A 7,769-nucleotide genomic window follows, 5' to 3' on the forward strand; every position below is an offset into this window, starting at 1 on the left:
GTTTTAAGACTTGACTTTTTCATTACAAGGATAAGATTGGCTTATGAAAAACTTCAAACATTACAATGAGATACAAAGTAAAAAAGGCCTTCCGTCCCTTCATATCACTGCTCCTCCTGCCCCAGCACTGTTAGTTGTATATGCTTCCAGAAAGTTTATATGCACACACAATCATAGTAATGCATGTTATTACTATTATTATTAGCATTATTTAACACAGGTAGAATCATATTAAACATGCTCATTTTCATAGCTTTTTTCATATAATCTTGGATATTTTTCCATAGCAGTATATATAGATCTTTCTCACTTTTTAAAGGTCTGCATTGTATTCAATTATATAATTCTACTATACTTTCTTCAGTTATTTTTTTAATTTTTTAATTGAAGCATAGTTGGCATACATTAGTTTCAGGTGTACAACACAGTGATCGACAATTCTGTACATTACACAGTGCTCACCATGGTAAGTGTAGTTACCATCTGTCACCATACAGAATTATTATTATATTGACTATATGCACTATGCTGTACTTTTCATCCCGGTGACTTACTTTATAACTGAAGTTTGTACCTCTTAATTTCCTTTACCTGTTTTGCCCATCCTCCTACCCCCAGCAACCACCACTTTGTTCTCTGTATTTATGAGTCTCTCTGTTTTCAACATTTCAACATTGTCTGTTCCTAGATCACTCTGATACTGCTTATCCACTGACGATTTTCTGAATTGCATTCAGCATTTATTGACTCCTTACATTTTACTATGTAAAGTACTTATACAACCTTGATAGAGATCTAGGTTATTTCTAGTTTGTGGCCATTCCAAATAATGCTGCATTTACGCAAAGGATTAGAATACTAAAATAAATATACATCACAACCAAGTAGGATTCACTTCAGAAATGCAAGAAGGGTTAAATATTAGAAAATCTGTTAATATATTGCATAGTATTAACAGATCAAAGGAAAAAACCTCCATAGATTACTGACAACTAGGGATAGTTTCTTAATGTAATAAAGTATGTGTGTGTGTGTGTGTGTGTGTGTGTGTATGCATGCGTGTGCACCAACCCCAAAAGCTAGCATCATGCTTAGTGGAGAAGCATTCCTATAATGGTCAGAAACAGGACAGCTCAGTCTACTGTCACCATTATCACAAAAATTAACATTTTTCTGGAGATACTAGCAGATACTATGACAAGAGAAATAATGAAACATAAGAATTAGAAAAAAGATATAATTATTTGTGAGTGATATATTTCCAGAAAACACAACATAGTTAACTGAAAAAACTACTTTTCCTTTTAAAAAACTACTTTTCCTTTTAAAAAACAGATAATTCACATATCATAAAATTCATCCCTTTAAAAATGTGCAGTACACTGGCTTTTTGATTATGCAGAGTTGTGCAATTATCACCACTCATTCCAGAACACTCTGTCACTCCCCCCAAATCCCATTAAATACCCAACTTCACATCCCCCTTAGCCCCAGCACTTGGCAACAGTTAACTTCTGTCTCAGTAGATCTATTTAGGATATTTTATATAAATGGAATCATACAATATGTGGTCTTTTATGACTGGCTTCTTGACAATGTTTTCAAGGTTTATCTATGTTGCAACATGAATCACTATTTCATTCCTTTTTATTACTCAATAATATTCCATTGTATGGATATACCACATTTTGTGTATCCACTCATCAGCTGATGGGACATTTGGGTTGTTTTTGTTTATTAAGAATGCTACTATGAACAGTCATGTACAGATTTTTGTTAACATAAACATATGTTTTCACTTCTCTTGGGTATATACCTAGGCGTGAAATTGCTGGGTTATATAGTAACTCTGTATAAATTTTTGACTAATTGCCAAACTATTTTCCAAAGAGACTACCATTTTATATCCCCACTGGCAATATGAGGGTTCTAACTTCTCCACATCCTTTCCAACACTTGTTATTGTCTCTTTAAAAAAAAAAAAAAGATTTTATTTATTTGAGAGAGAGGGAGCACATACACAAGTGGCGGGGGAAGGAGGGAGAAACAGACTCCCCGGGGAGTGGGGAGTGGAGAGCTCAACCTGGGCTTGATCCCAGGACCCTGAGATCAGGACCTGAGCCAAAGACAGATGCTTAACCAACTAAGCCACCCAGGTGCCAGTCTGTCTTTTTTATTACAGCCGTCCTTGTGGATGTGAAGTGGTATCCCATGGTTTAGAACTGAAAAATCATTTTAAATAGTAAAATAGTTCAATTAAGATGGCTGGATATAAATTTATTTTTTAAAATATCAAAAGCCTTCTTATATACAAACCATAATCACTTAGAAAATACAATGGAAGAAAAGATCTCAACAAAAAAGAAACTATCTAGGAATAAAGTTAACAAATAAGCCAAGATATACATAAAGAGAAGAAACTTTAACATACTTCTGAAGAGCATAGAAAGACTGAATAAATGGAAAAGCCTATGTGTTCTTCCCCCCGCTGCTGCTGTTAAATAGGAAGATTCCACAGAGTTAGTTCAATTCTCCCTCTATTAATCTATAACAAGATTCCAACACAAATATCTCCTAAGATTAGAACCAGATTAGCTGTAACTAAGGCTCACGTGAAAAGACAATACAGAATTATTGTTTTACCCAAAGACCCAGGCATTCCGGCAAGCTGCTTATTAGCTGTGTATTCCTGGACAAGATACTTAATCTGTCTCAGATGCCCCTTCCATGAAAGGGGATACTACCAACCTGGTAGGGTCATCAGGAGGATTAAATGCCTTAAAATGCATAAATTACTTAGAACAGTACCTGGTGTATAACAAATGCTAAATAAATGCTAGTTATTAATATTATGTGAGAAAAAAATTCAAGAATAGATGAGGAAAATTCCAAAAAAAAGAATACATACCTAAGTATATTCTGGATGAAATAAAGATTTAAGTACAAAAATAAAACCATATAAAGCACTAAAGTAAAACATGATGAAATTATTTTATAATCTGGGTGCAGTATAACCCCAAACCTGGAAGCCATAAAGGAAAAGACTGATAAATCCTAATATATGAATTTCTGTAAGGCAATGAAATACCACATATGAAATCAAAAGGCAAATACATTAAGAAAGAATAATTGTAATACATATCATAAACAAAGGACTGGTTTCCATAATATGTAAAGAACTACAAACCAACAACACTAATGACCAATTATACAATAGAAAAATGTTGAACAACTCAAGAAAAATAAATCACAGAAATACAAATTAGTCTACATATGAAAAATGCTCGGCTTTCCCTCATAATAAAAGACATGACACTGCAACTAGAAACCATCTTTCACCATCTGGTAACACACAGGCTGTGAGGAAATGGGCACTCTCACACCCTGCTGGTGAGAGTAAATAGGGCATAATCTCTGTGAGAGCAACGTGGCAATACCTATCAAAGAATGCACAAACAAACCTTTGACCCAGCAATCCAACTTCCTAGGAATCTATCCTACAGATATACTTGCACTTATGTACAATAATGTAAGAATGAGCATGTTCACTGAAGCATTGTAACAGGAAAATACGCCTAAATGTCCAACTGTTGGGGACTGTGAAATCATTTCAGTACATATATGCACACTGGAACAAGGCAGCTCCACCTATATTAAGTGAAAGAGTAAGTATAGCATACTACCAATTGTGTATCGCCTATATCAACATAAACACAGACAATATATGTAAAAATGACATGAGCATAAGATAAATCTGAAAATATTTCCCAGAAACCATTTTCACTAATAGCTTATAGAGAGAACTGCAAGGCTAAGATAGGAACAACAACGATGCTTACTTTTCTCTGTACCTTTGTTGGCAATGTTGGATTTTGTATTTTTTTGCAGGGAGTTTGTTACAATGAATTTTGAAAATTCCATTCATTCATTCATTGGTTCCCATTTAGTGAGGGAGGAACCCTAATCTCATGCAAACCCATGAGCTGTCAGGGGAAGAGAGACAAAATAGCAACCCCTGCCTGGAGGCGGGCAGAATGGACCTCGGACCCCTGCACTGGAATCATGGGGGGGGGGGGGGGGGACAGCGGGCATTCTTATCAGAAATGCAGATTCCTGGGCCCCGTCCCCGATCGACTGAATCCGAGTACCGCGGTGAGGCCCGGAAACCCGCATTTCTGACAGGATCCCACTGGGGATTCTGGGCTGGAAAGGGCAGTCAGCCAGCACAGCGCAGGTCAGGGTGTAGGCGTGTTTTCTCATCCTTCCCTCGCCCTCCCTCGCCCCCCGACCCCAGCAATCACGGTCGCGATCCGGGCAAGGGGATGTCAGCCCTGGAGCGTGGGGGCAGCTCCTCGGAACACCTCTGGGCCGAAACGGCGAGGCCTCTCTTGGCCGCCGCCCGGAGCCGCTCCTCGCAGTTCCTGGGTCACGCTGCGCTGGGAGCTGGGCCCAGACCCTGAGCCACCGAGCTGAGGAAGCGGAGCGGGGCGGGGGGCGAGGGCAACCGCGCGAGCGGCCAGAGGTGGAACGGCCGCAGAAGCCGCCGGCAGAAGGAGAAAGGACAGAGGAGGAGAGTCAAGTTCAACCGTGTAGGAAAAAAAAAAGGAAGGAGAGAAATGACGGGGTCAGAAAATAAATTACGGGGAGGGAAAAAAACTGCGACTCCGCCGGGACTCGAACCCGGAACCTTTGAATGTCTTCAGCCTCTAGAAGTCCAATGCGCTATCCATTGCGCCACGGAGCCACCTGTTGGAGTCTTCGCGCATCTGCTATGTTAAGCCAGAGGCGACGGCCCCGCGCCCTTCCCACCGCCCCCTTAGCCGCTCCCCCGGCTTCCCGTTTGTGTCGCCGAGCCTAGGGCATGGCTAGCCTGGGCAGCAGCCACCGGACGCGAGCCGCAGGCGCCCGTGCTTCGCCGGCAGCCGCTTCTCACAAGGTCGACGAGTCCCGCGCGTCCGCCGGGCCCCGATCGGCCGGTCGGTCGGTCGGTCTGAGGGCTGCCACAGCCCCGTCTCCGGCCTAACCAGGACTCGGCCGCGTAGGACCAATCACACCCGCGCTCTTCCTCCCCGGTCCCTTCCTGCCCCGAGCGCCCCCCGCCTACCCGGTCTCTCCGGCGGCCGGTCACGCCCGGCCCCGGCCCCGGCCCCGGCGATGCGAAACCAGTCTGGCCGTTGCGCCGTTAAGCCGGGCCGGTAACGCCGGGCACTTACGTCGCACCTTTTAGCGGCCGATCTCGAACGGCGGCCCCTCCCGGGTCCCGGACTCTTCCCTGGCGGGCCGCGACGGCGTCTGTGTGCGTGCTTGTGCGTGTTTTATTTGCGCAGGGTTCAGTAAAACGGGGTTTGGGTTGCATTTCGCTCCCCACAGACCCAGAGCCGAATTTCTGAGGTATCCGGGCTCTGGTGGACTGAGGGGGGCGACGCGCCCCGCGCCGCAGCATCCTCTGAGAGCGCATCCAAGTGCCGGGAGCTGCCTCCGCGACTGCCGTGCAGCCGCCCCCAGCCCGCGCGCAGGTGCGTGGGCGGCCCCCGCGAGGGTGGCTGCGCGCGTGGGAGCGCCGGGAGCATGCGTGTGCGGGTGCGCGTGGTGGAGGGCGCGCGCCCGAGCGCGGCCGCGGGCGTTCCCGGGGGTGGCGGGCGGCGGCCGAGCCCGAGGCTCCTCGGAATGGCGCCGTCGCCAGAAATCAGGTGGGTGACGGGGGGGGGGGGGGGGGGGGGGGTTCTTCAGTGCCCTAGTCGTCCCCATCAGCACGGCCCCGAAGCCACTTGAAATAAACAATCTAAGTAAATACTGCGTGGTTGCTATGCGACCGCTGCAGACAAAATCCCTGGCCTCCCGCTCCAATCCGTTTGCGGCTTTCCGAGAGCCGCCCACGTAGAAATTGCGGCGCTACCGCGGTGCGAGCTTTTCCAGTGGGTCCACAGCCCACTTCTGCACCAAACCACCGTCAGCCACAGCCCACACCGTGGTGCACGCCATTCGTCCCTGCCCAGCATCATCAGGCATCAAAGCAAAGCAGTATGTCAGTGTTCTAAAGAGGGAAAGGGAGCTCCCAGGAAGAATCTAGTGTGGCAGGGATCTTTCCATTCTTCTCTTTAACCCCACAACAGTGCCGTGAGGCAGGTACTATTGTCCCTTTATAAAGAAGGGACACTGCAGCTAAGAGAGGTTAAATTGTGTAGGGACACCCAGCTAGTAAGTATCAAGAACTGTGAAGAATCGGAGATTTTACCCTCCTTGCAGGCTAACAGGTCAGCTTGTCAGTTTCAGGGACGCTGACCGAGCCCGCGAGAGAATACTGGGTCAGCAATGAAAGACTGTTAGAGCAAAAGCAATAGCCAGAGTGTCAACATGTTTGTTGTGTTGGTTTTCTGAACCCCAGTTCTCACAGGAATGAAGCAGATGGGCCCAGATGGATGCTTGCTCACAAAATGGGTTGCGTTACAGAAGAGGACTGCTAAACTTGGGGAGCCCACCATTATATAGCAAGCAGTGAGCAAGCCTTCTCTTTGTCCTTGAGGGAGACACCCTCATCCCTCAAGTTGGCTCGCTGCAAGCACAACCCCCAGAAATGGCCCAGGTGAGCAGGGTCTTGCCTTCTTAGCATATGTGGCAGGAGTGTGCAAGGCTACTAAGGGCCCATGGTAGACTGCCTCTCCAAACGGTAAGTGACGGAAGCCTGATTGCTGCCAGGCCTGTTTCATTCCACCGTATTATAAGTAACATGCCTTGACAACAAACATTTTGTGTATAGCATTGTTATGCCCCCTTTAAGATTAATGAAATAAAACACATCTTGGCATACATCAAGGCATTCTCACATATGCAAAATTAGCCCACAAAATAGAATATTACTTTCAGTCGTATTTATATAAACAAATCTTTATTGAACTCTGCCATGTACCAGGCACTGGCAGCATCTCAGTCTTCACTGTTCCTTGGAGTTGAACATGAGGGAACAGGGGAAGAGATGCCTCAGTGGAACCACAAAGAGGGTTTCTGCCTGGGGGTGTTGCAGCCAATTCTCAAATAATCAGTCATTGACATAACTAAGTAACAATTTAGACTCATATATAAAAGTTCTGGGAAGGGGCGGCGGGGTGGCTCAGTCGGTTAGGCGTCTGCCTTCAGCTCAGGTCATGATCCCGGGGTCCCGGGATTGAGTCCCGCATTGGCCTCCCTGCTCAGCGGGGAACCTGCTCTCCCTCTTCCTCTGCCTGCCGCCCCTCCTGCTTGTGTGTTCTCTCTCTGTCAAATAGATAAATAAAATCTTTAAAAAAAAACAAAAAACAAAGACAACTCTGGAAAGGGGGCATTGGGAAAGACACAAAGTGCTAGGGTAAGATGTGTGTGTCCCTAATCCCACTTGATGAGTCAAATAAAGAGTTTTAGATATTTGATTCCTCTCACTAGTTGAGACACTGTCCTTTCACGGAAAACATTACCAAGAGACAGGGTTAGCAGACAGTGTGGGAAAACGAGGCTTGTGTGACAAACCCTGCTAGCAATCACGGTTGTACTTTTTACCCCCTAAGTTAGAAGCCTGGGAGAGCCACAGCGGAACAAGCTCTACGTGTGTTCTATGACGATTAGTAAGTGGTTTATAGTGACTCTAGTTGCCATAGGAGGAGAAAGATTCAGTAAGTTTTCCCAAACCTTTTCTAACCCTGAGATGAATTTTCTTAGGCCGTACATGCAGTAAACAGCCGCCATTAGACAACCTGAACTAAGAATTTCTCAAAAAAAGAAAAGAAAAGAAAAGAAAA

General features: G+C 45.4%; 1 non-coding gene across 1 annotated transcript; it reads right to left on the minus strand.

Annotated features, from left to right (window-relative positions):
* Positions 1-4,659: 4,659 nt before the first annotated feature.
* On the minus strand, positions 4,660-4,744 carry TRNAR-UCU (transfer RNA arginine (anticodon UCU)). The gene is given in 2 exon segments: positions 4,660-4,695; positions 4,708-4,744. It is a non-coding gene; the product is annotated as a tRNA-Arg (tRNA).
* Positions 4,745-7,769: the final 3,025 nt, after the last annotated feature.

This window comes from Callorhinus ursinus, unplaced genomic scaffold, assembly GCF_003265705.2.
Source record: "Callorhinus ursinus isolate GAN/ISIS: 27379988/994484 unplaced genomic scaffold, GSC_fseal_2.0 scaffold9, whole genome shotgun sequence".
Classification (NCBI taxonomy): Eukaryota; Metazoa; Chordata; class Mammalia; order Carnivora; family Otariidae; genus Callorhinus; species Callorhinus ursinus.